Raw genomic sequence first — 16275 nt, forward strand, 5'->3', positions numbered from 1 at the left:
GAATCTGGCTCTGGTTCTGCAGCCGCTTCCAGCTCTAGAGCAGTTCTTGATGTTTTGGGCTCAGCGCTGAGTTCTTTTTCTTGCTGGGTACATTGGCATAGTTTAGGACTGTGCCTATATCTGTTGCTGGGTATGAGCATGTTTTAGCTTTGCCAGAGTCTGGATTAGGGTCTAGTTTTGGTTGGTATGTGTCTGAGCCTTGTGCGGGTTTCAGGCTGCAGTTACGGATCTGCCTATGGTTCAGTCATTGGCTTGGTTCTAGTTCTAGCCCTAAGATTGGGTCTGGTGATGAATCTGGCTGTGGCCTGGGCAGGCTATAGGTCTGTGCTTAGTTAATTACATAACCCGGCTCATGAACCTGACCTTGATCTAGAGTAGGCTTTTGTTGATTGCGTCTCTTGCTCTACCTGTAGGTCTGCTGGTGGTTTAGGCCTGGCTGTGTTTCTATGTCTTGTTCTAGATCTGGTTTACCCTGGGCCTTGTAATTTCCACACAGACTGTTCGCCCGACTTTGGCTCTGGCTGGGACTGTGTTTCTAGGTCTGAATCTAGTCCTTGGTGCATATCAGGTGCATGTGAGGCTCTCTCTCCTGGTCTGTATGTGGGCCTGGAAGAGTAGAGTGCCTGGCTATGCATTGACTTACTTGTTATATATCTGTGTCTAGGTCATGTAGACTTGACACAGGCCCCTCATCTGGCATTGGCTGTAGGCCTGTCATTGGTTCTCAACTTTGCTCTGATTGGCCCCGTGTGCTTCTGTCACCGGCTGTGGGCTTGTGCCGCTGTCAGCGGACTTGACTGGCACTAGGTGAACCCATAGCTGCCAAGTTTCCCAGATCCGTGCGCGATGTGCTGCTCCAGTCCAGGCTCTTTCCTTGCATTGTGAGACTTGTAGTCCTGTTTTGTAATAGAATAACCAGAAATACAAGTCCCAGAATTCGAAGTAAAACCCTGGACTGGAGCAGCACATAAGGCATGAACCCGGGAAACTTGGCAGAGCTGAGCCAGTAACGCCCCCGCACACCTTACCCTCCAGCTACCTGCCCCACCTTATCGAATCCCAGTTATAGAGGAGTCCGCTGGGGTGGGGCAGCCTCTTGGCTCCAGGCCAGCGATGGGAGCAGCTCCTGTTTGAAATTAGGTACATTAGTAACGAGAGTTAAGTCTCTCCTCGTCCTTGCCTGGCCCAGAGGGTTCCTCGGCCTCCCTCTGCCTGGCCCCGTCCATCCCTCGGGGCAGGCTTGCCCTGCCTGACCCTGCCTCGCCCTCTCATTGGTCCTTGTAAATAAACCCAGCACTGTATATCTTGGCGGAACATTATCGAAGGATCGGCGCACCATGAGCAAAGTTCGGCCCCACTCCCTGAAGACTTCCTGCCCGAGGGAAGCTGCCTCGTGGACAACAACTCATCCCTCGGAGAGCCGATCTTCTGATCTCCCACGGCCCTGGCGCCGAAATCAATGAGAGATCGAGGTAAGAGGTTATTTTAAAATGACATATAGCATAGGAAGACCGAGCGACATTTGGAGGCGCAATGGCAAAGCGCGTTCCTAGAACCAAGCAGTAATTGCTGATTATTTCTTGTTAATTTCTTAATCAAACCATTACCCTCCCGCGGTATATTATATGCACGTTTTCATTCTTTCCAAAATAATATAAACATGTGTAGGCTTTCACAGAAAAACTTTTATTTCACTTTTTATGCCGAAACTCTAACTGTAATCGACAGATAAAGCTCACTAAACACAAAAAAAACAGATTTGGTTTAAAAGGTGAATCGAACTGGAAGGTTTGTTGCTGGTGAACTGACGTGATAGTAACAAAGGGTTTCGTGTTTAACCAGTGGTGGCGCGCACAAGTGGTGGGCGTAAATGCCCGTCTCTAATGTCATGAGGTGCGTGAGACCCAATTCCGGAGGTCAAGCATCATTGCAAAAGACAAAGTAACCCACTAAAACTGCAACAGCAAAAACCATAAGGGTCATAAAAAAATATTTCTGAAAAAAGAAGTAGCAGATATTTGTACCTGACAGACTAGGAATAAAAAAGTACAAGGCTTGCTGTCACCCTTCAGAACATAACAGAGGTGGGCAGCAGAAAACACAGATTCAAACCTCCAGGTTTCTGAAAGAGAGCGGAGTATTGTATTGAGCAGGAATCCTTTGCAAGGAGAAGGGCAGCCATGTGTGGATGTCCCACGCAGAACCGTTTTGCTGAAGTGAGATAGAATGGAGTTTTCATTTGTCATCGATTTGTGGATATTCGCTTGGCATATCCATCCTCTAGGAGGCAGTGTTCATTCAAACTAATCCTCGCTCTTCAGCGATCACCAATAAAGACACCCGCTTTCTGAAATGGCATCAGCTAAAATCAGAATAGCTTGCTAACAAGTCCTTCTGTAAGAAGAATACCTGATCTCACGGGTGCCAGATGGCATACATTGCAACTTTGCAAACATCACTTTTTCCCAGCTCTGCAGCGATTACGTTACTCTAAATTCACACCTTTACTTCCGCTCAATTGCCCGATTAGCAGCCGCTTTGTGGATTTCTGTTGAAACACCTGCTGCTGATTGGGGCCCAAGGCTGGCATCTCGTGCCATTCATTCACACCTGTGTCCGCTGGCCCGATCGCCACACTATCGGGAGACTCAAACACGTGGGGAAACATTAACTGTTTCCGAAGGCAGGGACACTGAGACTCGCAGGAGGCAAAAAAAACACTACTTTTGCACCTCGGCGGCTCCCTCAGAGGTCGTGTCGAAAGCGATTGCTCTTGCGGCAGCCTTGCTGGTTCTGTTACTTGCAAATACACAAAAGTAACCGAACTATGACATAAAACCAGTGCTTAATTTGTAAATAAAGAGGTGCCGGTGCTCAAAGCCCTCCTCTTAAACACGAGGCTGCTGTAATTAAATCTGCCAGCACTGAATACTGAGGAAGCGTAATCCTGAAGCCATCTCGGGCCTCTTCAATCCATTTACGGCCACCCCTGCCCCTTCAGCTCAGCCTGCAGCTTTCTCCCTTTGTGACGCTTTTTCGTTTTTCCCTTCCTCCGTCTTTCCCATATGTGTCTTTTGCTCGCAGCAAATGCTTGAGGCAGAAGAATACGCCCCGGCCCTCGAAAATAAGTGCCGGTGCTCAGCACCGGAAACAACATGCACAAATGAAGCACTGCATAAAACTAATTCCGTCCTTCATTTAATGACTGAGCCACCCCCATGATGAGTATGGGGCTCTGTGAAACAATATACATTGAGAATAGAAGCGCGGCGTTGAATGGGAGATGTGCTCTTTCATGTGCCCTGGTACTTCCAGCAGGTTTGGGCACACTCCCACACACAGGCTCAACATACTGAACATCTAGAAAAACATGTAGAAAATACAGATGAGACACCCGAGGGAAGTAGCCAACAACTGAGCAGCAGGTGCAGTGGTGCCAGGGACCGGTGGCTTTAGGAGCCCACTGTACCCAGGTGTGACTGCTTTTACTGTCCTCACAGCAGACAGGGTGCCCTTTAGCCTTCCTTGCACAGGGAGCGAGGGCAGCCTCGCGGCACCACTGGCAGGCGCCCCGGAGGTGTTGAGGGAAATGTTGGTGACACCAAGCCTCGGGCTCTGTCTCGCGTTCTAGCCTCGGGCTCTGTATCGCGTTCTCTGGACGTTTTAGGAGTTTTGAAAAGGATCAAACTGTGAAAATTCTTGTTTACAAAACACCAGAGATAACTTGAATCGGATGTTGGTCTGCTACTGTGAGGCACAAGGGAAACAGTCGCAGGCACTGGGAGAAATGGGCGCTGTGAGACACAACCGCATGGGGGAGCATCTGCAGGGACGGCTCCTTCGCTATGGCCAAGGAGAGTCAACCCCCCCCCCCCCCCCGCCCCCCCCCCGGCTGTGCCAGAAGCAGAAAAATAAAACAATCGTTTTCTATCATCTTATTTTTCTGCTTCTGGCAGAGCAGTGTAGGAAGGGGCGGGCTGGTCTTTGGGAGGTGCGAGGGGGGAAGAGTGCACATGTGTTTGGCTGGGCAGCCAAACACACATGCGCACTTAAGTTTCCCCAACCCGGCTGCATACATAGCTGGGCTGGATAAACTGCACAGACCCCAGGCTTGTGTCTGAGGAGCAGTGACTATTTTTAAATCCCGCCCAGCTCCACCAGACCCCCCACTCCCAACCCCAGACCCTCCCAGCAGCTCCCCTGAGCATTTGCAAGGCACATGGACCTAGGCAGAAGCAGATAGTGGAACCTTTTCCTCTAAGTGCATCCCCAGTCCTTGCTCCATTTCCTCCTTTTTTTATTGCGTCTCTTTGGAGTTCTTGGTTGCACTTTGTGCCGTGCAGGCATCGATCGTTTCCTGTGTTAAACTCTTTCTCCCTTGCTTTCAGGAGCCCTCACACTGTTTTACCTCTGAGACCGGCTCGAGGATGAAGCGGAGAAATTTCTGGTTCACACCAGCGTGAACCTAACCAATCCTGCAGTTGCTCTCATCTGTTTCGAGCCTGAGAGAAGTGTCAGGATTGGAAGGAACAGGCTAACCCAGTGCTCCTTTAAAGACTGGGTGCCTGTATTGGAAATCCCCCTGGCTGTTTAATACAGCTGCATTGGTGCAATTTTAAGACAGCCGGCCAATCTGACATGTGCGCTGCACACTTAACTGTCATCAGTGCTGCTGATGGCAATAAATAAGCAGGAGTAAGTCCGCCCTGGCACACAGATCAAATGACTGGTAATGACAATTTTATTCATTTAAGTTGGTTTACTGCTGTGCTCGCAGCAGGCGGGGCAATGCTCCTCCGCCCTAAGGGAGGAACCGCCTCCGTGTTTAACATGTCAGTATGTTTCAAAGGGTGCCTATAACGTTTCCACAGGCTGCGATAATTATTTTTGAGTCCTGATTTACTTGGTTCGCTCCTTTAGGCTGCTTTATTATTAAACAATCTAGTATTTTTTTCTCCATTTTTGATGAAATAACTGATGACGTCTCTGGATACAGACCATACCTGGCCCTTCCATTTATGTTGGCTTTGAGAAGAAGTGCTGGACCACATCTTTGTACTTTCCATGAGCTATGCACCCTGCGCCTGAAAGATGCATCAGTGCAGGACCTAACTGAATGCAGCGGGCGAGGCAAGCGCACCGTAATTTTGAGTCTCTTTCTTCAGATTGACAGAAAATGCAAGATGGTTTTCTAGATGAACAAGATTGCCCATGTTCAAGAGTCCACGCCTGTCTTAAAATAATTCTTACTGGTAGAAAGGTGCATCTTGGGGTAAATGTTCTGTTTTTCATCCTGTACAGCAGATTTGGCATTTAGAAAGATTCGATGCTGCAGCCTCAAAACTGAGAGCGGGAAACATCTGCTTTACTCAGGGTGACGTCACAACAACTCTGACCCAGTACGAAGGGAGGCGCTCTTACCTGCAGCGCAGATCAGCTCCTTTAGGATAGTTGCTAAGAGGCATCCCCTGATTCTGGAATGTCCTGTACCTTTCACTAATAAAACAGGGAGGATACACCTTGCCTTCTGGTACCTCTCAAGTCAAGCCAGTACAGGCCTATTGTGATTAATGTCCTGAACTATTTCTCAAAGCGCCTCGACCTCTCATGATACAGTTGTTATGGTTGATATCCAGATGTGGTTCAACTTAGGTACAATGCCCTCCTAGTTTCCAGGCACATCCGCTTAGCCTCCTCAACCTGTGCTTCAGCCATTTGGATTTTGGTGGTATTCAGTGGGTCAGAGACCGGCTATTTTCCTTTCTCCGACCTCCGGCATCCATTTCTTTCATGCCAAGGCATAACAGCAGGACTCCTTCCAGAGGCTCGAGTTAGTTCTCAGCCTTTAATGATGACCACAGTAAATCACCTCCCGCTACAAGCTCAGGGAGTGTCTATTATTTTTAAGTTCAGCAACAAACCCACTGATTCTAATGAGTCGGCATCTACTTGAAGCGTTCATAGCTGTCAGGAAAACAGAACCAGTCAGAAGTTGTCTCTTTTACAAAAATCTTAGCATGGTGAGCACTTCACTTCAGATTTTTCCTTTGTTTTTTCAAATTTCATGGAGAGAGAAGGCTGATTCAACCTGGATTAAGGGTATTAAAGGATTGTCCACAAAAAGTCTCAGCCACTAGTTGACTGGCTGCTAGACTAATGAGCTATGGTATTTCTAGCCTAACCGTGCTCCCACCTGTAACACTGCAAAGCCCCGCATCATTTGCAAGTATGGAGTTAAAACACAGCGAGCCAGAGGCATGTAGATGGCTTCATCCATGGAGGTGGAAGGAAATCTGAAGGAAAGTCACTCTCACTTTTTCTTCTGTCAACTCATTTCAAACTGGCAAGTTCCCTGGCCTCCTTGTTTCTCTCTTGTGTGTTATGGAACACCTGAAAGCTGCATTCGACACAGCCCCTAGGGAGGGTGAGGCCCACCGCTTATCCGGAGACCGGAAGTCACAGGGAGAGACGGAGAGAGCCTTTCCGGACAGAGGTACCCACCAGTTACTTCATAGAGTCCCATTCAGGAGTAGAAGCCATCATCTAGTGTTTATGGGCATAACAAGTTGGGTACCTTTTTAAAGTACCAGCAAAATGTAGACTCCACAATTGTTTACTAAATGAGAAGAACCTCCAAGGGGTTTACAAATTGAGTCAATTGAAGGGATGTATAGATCACTCTCTGGGGAAAAAAACTAGACTGGGAGGCCAGGCTTTTTCAAGCTCTGCTGGAGCTTCTGCTGCACTGTGATGGAACATCTAAAGTGCCTCCTATAAAAAAAAAAAAAAAAACTGCCCAATGGAGTTGTTCTGAACTTGGGAAAATATCCTCACATTGAAGTGGTGGCTCTCCAGGAGTATGACAAGTTGTATGGTGTCCCCACTAGGAGAAATGTTGGACCTGGCATCACATCAATATGGCATCAATCATTCTCGTGGGATCACCTTACCTCCGAGCTGCTGAAAAGCATCACTCCAAGATTGAGTCCGCTCTCGGATATTTTTGAACTTATAAATGCCCCACACCAAGACGAATACTCCATTGTTGAATCCTGAGGTGGAGTGACTAAAGCACTGTAAACCGAGAATGTGACATCTCTGAAGTGTCCCTGAGAGTATTGCTAAAATGCCAACCAACATACTTGTTAAAACTAACATCAAGGAAGCTGAGAGAATCGTGACAATTTGTCCCTCCTCTTGTTTGCAAGATCAATAAAGCTAGTAAAGTCCTGTGAACATAGAAAACAGACCTTTGAGCCAAGATACACATTGAACTTGCACATGCTAGGGCATGGTGCATCTGGCCAGAGCGTTTTGTCACCGTCAAAAGGGAATATCTTATCTCATGGATCAGCAGCTAACTTCCATTAGTGCTTACAGATCACTGTATTTCTATCACACTGCCCCCATGCTTAATTTGTAAAAAAACAAAAAAGGCGGGGTGGAAAGTTTGGGTTAGAAGCCTCCAGTCGGCGCTTCAAAATCCGTGGTGCCAATTTTCCAACGTTGCGAAATCCTGATGCCTCTTTCATCCACTACTAGGCAAGCCCCATCTCTCTTTTTTTATTTCTCACTCATGCAGGTTTATTTTTATCCCGGCATTATTCTTTTGTCACTCATTTTATATATTTCTGTAGCTCTCTTTTCCTCCTTTCCCACTCTTTACCTGGGTGAATATCTATTGAGGAAAAATGGGAGCTAGTGTGCCCCACCTGCAGCCCCCGGCTCAAACTAAATACTGCTCTTCCTTGAAACTGCAGACCAACATCTCTTCTCGCTTTAGACTAGGATTTTCAAGGGTCGCTCTGTGGATGATGTAAACTGCATCCTGCCATCCCTCGTGTTTTTGAACCACCTATATGAGCAAGTTATTACATTTCGTTCTAGTCACTGTTGCTCTTAGAAAGCTCTTAATTTAACCAGATGGATTGAATACATGGGCAATTGATAGACTTCACTAAATTGGCGGGGTCAAAGCTGGAAAAGGCATATCTTGTGCGGCCAATCAAAATAAAGATTGCTGTCAAGGGGACAGATATTCTCATAAAACTGTGTCTATAGTTATGGGTCTTTATTCTGATAAGCCATCTTCACCATGCTCCTATCTTTTGATTCATGGAACAGAAAAAAAAAGTTCAGAGAAGTATGAAAGTTCGTTGACTAGAAAGTAAAGGCAACATTTCTTTGCAAAAAGAAAAAAAAAAGCAGAGACAATACATTCATTCCAGTGGGTTCTGGAGGTTTTGTACAGGCCTTAATGTCAAACGACCGCTGCAGGAATGAAGACAAACCAGGGAAACAGGACTTGCAGCTTAATAGTTCATCTTAAAAACAAAGTTGCAACGATTTATTTAAGTGGTCTTGGTTCATTGCGCTTGTGAAAAGAAATGTGGAGCATTTGCTTGTCTGTGACCCAAGGTAATAGGCAGACCCCGCAGCACCTAATGTGGCTTCCAACACACCTCAGGGATGAAGTCTGATCTAGGACAAAGGTTAGTGTTTATCTTAGTCGACATGTTCCTTCCCTCCCTTGAGTTATACACAACACTTGTACTGAGCTTTCTACATGAGGTTACTGGGTGGCTCAAAGTTATGTGAGACACCACGTTCCAGTTTTGGCCTCCTCTATTCCACATAATTTTGTTCTAATGTGTCATTCCGACTGGTTTTGTTGGTGTTTAACAGGACTATAACTACCAGAATACATTGGCTGTTATAGGAAAGATCAGGATTGGAATCTTGTGCCCATGATGACACGGAGTTATCTAGTAACCTAACTCTATCAAAATATTTTTTGCTGTGTTTTTGTGAATGAAAAACAAATATCTTCAAGGAACCGTGGTAATTGTGTTTTTATTTTTTTTATTTCATATATATATATATATATATATCATATATTCAGGAAATAAATTATTTGGTAAACACTGCGGCTACAGAGTGACATAAATCCACTGGTCCTCCCCACTGCATATTTTTTTATTAACAGCATATCCAAAGTTGCAGGCCTACATTGCCCTATGGGGAGAAAGTAATGCAAAGCCATGTTTGCAAAATATGGCCTGCTCCCGTCCCTGTGCTAGCGCACAAACTGGCTGTCTAGCATCATGCACACAACTTTGCACCAAAGTGTGCCTGATGCCTCGCATACGTTTTATACTGGAAGGATAACCTCTCAGTACAAAATACATTTTTCCTAACTTTGTACACAGCGAGTGTGAGCTCTACAGTGCTGCACACATGCAGTCTGTTTAATGTAAGGATATATATAAACATTTCTACTATTTTACATCACTCTCGATCCATTATTTTTTTACGCAAACCAAGACCAACGATGTTTGTAGATCTGGCTTTCTGTCTAAAAACATGGTTGGTAGCATTGGAACCCAAAATACCAACCATGGAACCGTCCTCTTACGCAGTGTAGTTCAAAACATAGCATAACTCTTTTCTTACTACACACAAAAGGCAATTCTCCAAGTGGACAGAAAACAATATTGCACTGGGAAGTAAATCTATCGAGGTTTTTTGCCAGTATGGATTACATTGTGGGACTGTGCGGCGGCACAAAGTCCTGAAAAATCTGCACCTTGGCTTGTGTCCTTGCTGGATCCCTTCAATTAAGTGAGGCAACCAGAATTGTGATGAGTTTTAATTCTACTGTACAAACAATTCAGTTGACAAATAAGCCTCTCTGTGTTCTGCTTAAGCAAACAAAGGGCTTGAAATGAAAAAGCAAGTAAATATCCTGATCATAATGGATGCCAAATAGCATAACAGGAAGCAAGATTCCTTTGTCGCCTATCAGCTTTGCCGCTGCTATTGGGCCGCTTGTGCAGGTACTTGCTTTGAACATTAGGTCGTTGCCAGGTTAATGGTCAAGAAATCCCCTTGCTTTTTGACACCACAGCGGAATAACCTGAAACCGTGCTTAATTTATGCCAGTGGTTATAGGCAGTGAGTAGTGGCAGTCATTTTTTGGGGAGCAGGACCAACAAAATATGACCCAGAGCAAAAAAGGGAAAGTGGTGTAATATAAATTGTATTTGCATAGCGCCTACTACCCCTGACGAGGCATTGAAGCACTTTACGGCAAGTAGCACGCTATTCGGACCCTAGTTAGTGGTCAGTCCATTGGTTATTAGGGTTAGTTTTGTATGCTCATTCCATGCATCCAGTCCAGTTTCTTTGTGGTACATTTTTTACATAGATGTGACTATTAGAGGGGACTCTGTGAGACACAATTGCTAGCTGGAATTAATAGATATTGTTATGGTTTCCAAAGGGCTTCAAGGCAGATAGGCATGAGATTTAACAGTAACTTGTATACTGATGAGGGAGACAGAAGTTAGAAAGAAGCAGAGGTCAATTTAAAAACCATAAGTGATGGAAGGTCTTTTTTTTTTTTAATGCAGGATTTTAAGGGAAATAACAGGGTGAGAATGTTTACATGCAATTTGTGGATGTAAACCTGTTGAAAGAAACAGTGTCAAAGATACTTCTCACAGTAAAAAAGGAAGCACAGTGTGACACATAAGACCCTCTTTCTATATACCCACTACACCATATTTAATACTATAAAGTATTGTTAGAGTTTATGCAAATTATTTGCACCATAAACAATATATATTTAAAAAAACTGCTATGTAAACACCCACCAACTTAAAAATATAACAAGGCAATTGATATAAACACATTGCCAGTTCTGGTGGCTTTGTGGACTAAAGCGTCCACTGTAGGGGCCTGTGTTCGACCTCCTGGTCAAAGGTTCAAATTCCAGTGGATCCATGCAGCCTTTCATCCTTCAGAGGTCGATATAATAAGTACTATTGAGTTGGGCAGCAATAAACATCTGTTATTTTTGCACCAAAATACCCTTCTGGGTGAACATGCGTGTCTGGTTTGGAAGGTGCTGTCCCTTTCATCCGCCTAAATCTGAAGAGCACCCCCATAATACAGACACCACGTCCAGCAGAACGGATGTGTCTGGGGTCTCCTCCTTCCAGGATCCATCTCGCCTCACAATGGAGAGAGGAAGAGACGGTAAACAGTGATAAAGGCAGAAGGCGAGGATGAAAAGGAAACTATAGGACTAAGATAACGAGACAGGACGGATATAGTGATGGAAATATATGGCATAAGGTGGAATCATGGTGGTCAGTCTTGTTGTTCTGCAAACCCAGCATTCATCACAGATGTGCCAGCAGCAAACTATCAAAACCAAGTGGACCTCCTTGCACTTTTGAATTTATGCATTTTACAGTAGAAGTTCTTCATTGACTTCATGCAACTGCTTCGACATGCCTCCCCTGTCTTTTTCATGCAGGTGGCACTGATAAGAAACCAAGAAATGTATATCTACTATTTATCAAAATTGGAACATTCTCCTAGCCCAGGACATACCCATTCACACTACTGACAACACAGCTTCACAAGCCAAATCAGTCTCCAGTCTGCAATGTAGACTTTGAAGCAGTTAGTAAAGTCTCACACGACCTACTGAAAATGTTACCATGCCCTATGCAAATGTTATTACCCTAATTATATAATAAAATAAGGAGTGATCCGTGTACATAACAAAACTACTAGTGAGCTTCTCTTCCCATTTCAATTATTTGGAAAGCAATAATTTAAATATTATCGCTTGTAGCAAAATGTGTAGAATTCCGTCATTGTCATTAAATGTGTTCATATTTTGCCAACTTGTGTAGAATAAAATAATTTCGAGCCATTTCATTGAAAGGGTAAAGTATCTGACTGCAATTATAGAACACAGTGCCAACTATCCATTAAATTACAAATTATCTATAAAGTAATTATCAAGACACCAGTTATAATAGTCTTTAGAAAGCATCTAAATACGCCCTGGTATCTTTAGGTAAAACATGTGTATTCAATTCGGTCATATAGAAAGATGTTCTCCCACTTACATTACATGTTCCAGGGCACAACCATTAGGAAATGGGCTTCCAGTTTGTGATCTTGGAATTATGGCAGACATCTACCAGAGGGTACGGGACAGGACAGGCAATTATTACTAGTGATTGGAAGCGAGTAGATGTTCAAAAAGGTACACGTGCAGTGAAGGACAGGTTGTAAACTGCTTGAGCAGAGTTTGATTTCAAAGTTTTGTCGTATACGAAGGTGCAAAGTGTCATACTATATTTCCATTTTCTCTTTGGGTATGTTACAAGTTGACTCCATGACATCAGTGGCATATCCTTTATTTAAAAACCCAGTGCATTCTGCTATTTTTCCTGGTAACTTAAGTCCTGTTTACCGCAACTACACTAAAGCTGAGGGTTCTAGTGGTTTGTTTGTTAAAAGGAAAATTAGACAGGAATATCTTTCCCCAGTTACCTGTTATCTCACTGTAACTATATGTGTCGCTCAAGAGTGGTTGCAGCAGTAGGCCTCCCTCAATGCTGTATATAAGACATAGGAAAGGAATTTTCACAAAAGACAGGTTTAAGGGAGAAGTTAGTTGCAAGGTTTTTCTTTTCTCTCTAAGCAGTTGCTGCTGGGTTTGATGGGTCTCCGTTTAAGTATAGATGGGTTCAAATAACACAAAAATATCTTTAAGCAGCTATGGGGAAGTGGGGTCTTATTTGAGATGCCAAATGAACTGCCACTCCTCCTCTGGCTTATCTAAGCCAACAGCTCGCCTGCTGGTGTAGTGAGAGGAGGGGGGGGGGGGAGTAAATACTTTAATGGAGCTGCGTTACCGTGTTGGTCTAGGTTTGAGCAAGCACATGCCATGAGTTTGTTCCATGCATATTGATGAGACTGCATTTGCGCTTCTACTGCTGGTCAGGTTTCAGAGCTCCTTACTCCTGCATCAGGTTGCAAAGTGTTGAAAAGTAATATTTTACTGTTAAAGTCTTGGTGAGGTTGCCATACTCCTGATGGTCTATTGTTGCTAGGTTAGGTAGCATAATCAGAACAGTGGCACTGACTGTAAGCAGGTCATGGGAAAAGTTCCCCAACCAGAAGAAACTGGGCTGAAAAGGTGCTTAGTCAAGTAGCGTAAAAAGAAGCGAGATATTTATTTACTGCGGTGGCCACCTTGTGGCAGCCCTGAAGTAACCAAGTAACAAATGTACTGTAACTGTAGTATTTGGAAGACATCCTTGAGGGTAACTGATATGACAGGCTGCTGGCAGGAAAACAAAGCATCTTTTCTTAGGCCTTATGAGTCTAAGTGAATCAACAGTGGCTGGGTGGGTTCCATGCTCATTGGCAGTGGAGAACCTTAGTTCATGGCAGCACATCCACTGGCAGAATAGGACTTTGCGAGACATCACCTAGAGCGAACAACTTGATGGTAGCAAAATCATAAAAGGGCTTAATGTGTGCAAGTGTGTTAAGGACGGCAGACACGCACATTAGGGTAATGGGTGGTGGGACACCAGGCCTCTTAGCACACCATGGTTGAAGCTCAGAGGGTAAATAAAATACCATGAGGCGGGATGGAGAGTACCAGAGAATGAGCTGGTACTCTCCATAGATATTGCTCTCAACCTTTTCCTTCCTATCTAGGAAAGATCTCTCCCTGCCACACCCAAACCCTGTGTCCATCCGCATGGAGTGAGTACTTTAAAAGCAAAGGTCTGTGAGATAGCTACGACAGCATAATAACATTTCTGCATGCGCAGACCTCGTTTGCAGAAAGCTGATTAGAATTATTGGTGATATAATGCAGCACTTGTGTAGAGTGAAGAAAAATGGTAAACTGCAGAGGTTGTAGGAACACCTCTGCTAATATTTTATTTCAATTTTGTCCCAGGATTATGTTGTTAAATTCAGTTAAATTACATTATAGCTGCATAGGGTCTGTGCCTCCTACCCAATGTGGATCAAAGCGTTGTGGTCACTCTTGGAAAGACAGTCCCTTTAAGTGCTTTGGAAACCGAGATCAGGGTGGGAACGGGATGTTTGCCAGCAACCGGCAAAGAATAATGCAAGAAGCAGACATCTCTTTAAATATCAGTTTACTCACAACCAGGGTTATGCATTGGCACCGCTATCACGTGATCTGAGCGGAAAGACCTTTTTGTCATGTGCCCCATAAAAAGGCAGGCAGTGTGGCTGTATCAAATGACTGCTCCCAGTGAACAATGAATCTACTCTTATGAAGGTATCCTGGCACAAGCTGAATAGATCAGGCCGCTTTTGTACTGTTGGAGCAGTTGTACAGCGCGTGCTACTGCTATTGAGGCCACAAAGCACTTTGTAACTTCTTTAGATGCAGAAAGTTTGTTGATGGGCCTCGTAAGCAGGCATTCCTCTAGAGACCTCACTGTAGTCTCTAAAGGTCATATGATGGTCACAGACCTTTATCTTTTTTCTATGCTGGTTTTGCAAGTGACTTTTATAGCAATTGAAAAATGGTTTTCGATCTCTTGCAAATTTTATGTTGGGATCTATTGTGATTGTTACCATAAATGTATTTTCCATGCTAATTGTAGGACCTATGTTTTTTTAATTAAGTGGTTGGTCATGAGAGATTGTCATATTGCTGTATGTGGCGGGTAATGTGCCTGCTTATAAAAATGGTCTTTGGATCAAAAAATCTGCATTATAACGTGTTAGAATGGCGGCCTGCTGGACTCGCACTCCTGAACAACAGTCATGTGAGTTTTAAAAGTTTTGGACCAAACATTAGTTAGAAGCAAACATGTGGTCCTCGGGTCTGAGCCACCTTTACAGTCAAAGACGTCGTCCCCTAGATTCACTTCAAGCTATATTGAGCTTCAAGGCGTGAGACTTTGGACCAGATTGAGTCACACACGTGATGCGCCAACCTGTACTCCAAGGTGTGTGACCTATATGCAAGAGAACCGGAAGTATGCAATTCTGCAGCCGTGGCATTTGCTGCATATTTATGTATTTCCTGCAGTTATGTGAACTTTATAAAGTTCAACATTGTGACTCAATAATAAAGCCATAGGGACACAATGTAGCGATTTATGCTGCATAATTTGCTTTTTCATGCCAGATAATTAGATCATCCCATGCCGCATTATTTCAGCGGCCCTCCTATATCCTATGAGAGCGTGCTCTGGTGGCTCAGATACCTGCCAAAAAAGTGAAAGTCTGTAGACAGTCTGACTTCTCCCTGGCGAATGAAACTCGAGTGCAAGGTTTGAGTTTCGCTCTCTGTGAGACTGGTCTCCAAGGATTCAGGCTTGACCAATGCAGAAGTGTGTGCTTCAGGGTATGAAACTGCCTCACAATGAAAATTTGAGATTGCCAAATCTTTTAAGTGAGGTAGTACTTTCAGATCAGACTCTTACCTAAAGAGTGAGTCTGTGCTCTAAGGACTGAGACGTACACAAGGATGCAGTAACTTTGTGCAAGGTGTGAGACTGCGACCTAGTTAGATTGTACTGCACGGTGAGAGTTGCAGACCCTAGGAGTGTTGCCATGCTCTAGTCAGTGAGTGAGACTGCCTCACGATCTTAGACTGTCTCCCAGTGCAGAACCATGATGCTTGGGTGATCACCCCTTCTCTCAGACTGAGCTCCAAGATCTGAGTGCCACCAAATGTGAGACTGCCCCATACAAATCTAACAAATATGAGACTCCCACCCAGTGAGTGAGATAATGCTAAGAGTGAACCTATGTTAGATTTGTGGTGTCTGTAATGAACCCCGCGACCCTGTTTTCCTCTTGCTCAAGTCCACTTTTGTAAATTTGGGTTTTGTAATCACAGCTGTCAAACTTAACCTCTGCTAATAACACACATGGAAGTGGGCTTTTGGTCCGCCCCTTTCACCCAGTCTCTTTCTGCCATTGGCTTGAGCCTTTGCCAATAATTTTTTGGTTCAATGCAGTGGGTCAGTCATCTTTCACCTAATGCTCTTGGCTGAGTGTATCCTTCCGCATGCAGTCGAGTGCCAGTACTGTTAGGATAAATTCACAATTAGAGGACTCCGTTGGCTCCGTCTTCTGTCTCCTTCTAATCTGGTAATAATGCATTATTTAATGTAATACTTTAAACTCAGACCTCTACTTTTGACTGTGGACTTTATGTCCCAAGCTGCTCTTAGTTCTACATCACTTGCAGTGCGTGCTTTCTGTCCGGCGTCGCATCCATATCCTCAGGTACGCACGACTCTGTGCAGTAACTGCCTTCATGGCACTAGGAAACGAATACACCCAACTGGAGGACGGAAGAATAATTACTGTCTGTAGTACTGAAAAGTTCAGGGCAATAATTGAATAACCCAGCCTGTGCGAGCATTTCTAGGTGGTAGCGGTTCTGTAGCGCTAAGA

At 44.4% G+C, this 16275-nt stretch overlaps 1 protein-coding gene across 2 annotated transcripts in view; it reads left to right on the forward strand.

The window, feature by feature from the left end:
* CERS2 (ceramide synthase 2) overlaps positions 1-16275 on the forward strand; it is a 107251-nt gene that overhangs the window by 36619 nt on the left and 54357 nt on the right. Inside the window, exon 1 of one of the 2 annotated variants that reach the window (XM_069218521.1) lies at positions 1361-1472. The exons of the other annotated variant lie outside the window; for it this stretch is intronic. The gene's annotated coding sequence lies outside the window, so the exon portion shown is untranslated. Of the gene's footprint in view, positions 1-1360; positions 1473-16275 lie in introns of those variants that run through there. 2 annotated transcript variants of the gene reach the window in all.

This window comes from Pleurodeles waltl, chromosome 12 (assembly GCF_031143425.1).
Source record: "Pleurodeles waltl isolate 20211129_DDA chromosome 12, aPleWal1.hap1.20221129, whole genome shotgun sequence".
Taxonomy (NCBI): domain Eukaryota; kingdom Metazoa; phylum Chordata; class Amphibia; order Caudata; family Salamandridae; genus Pleurodeles; species Pleurodeles waltl.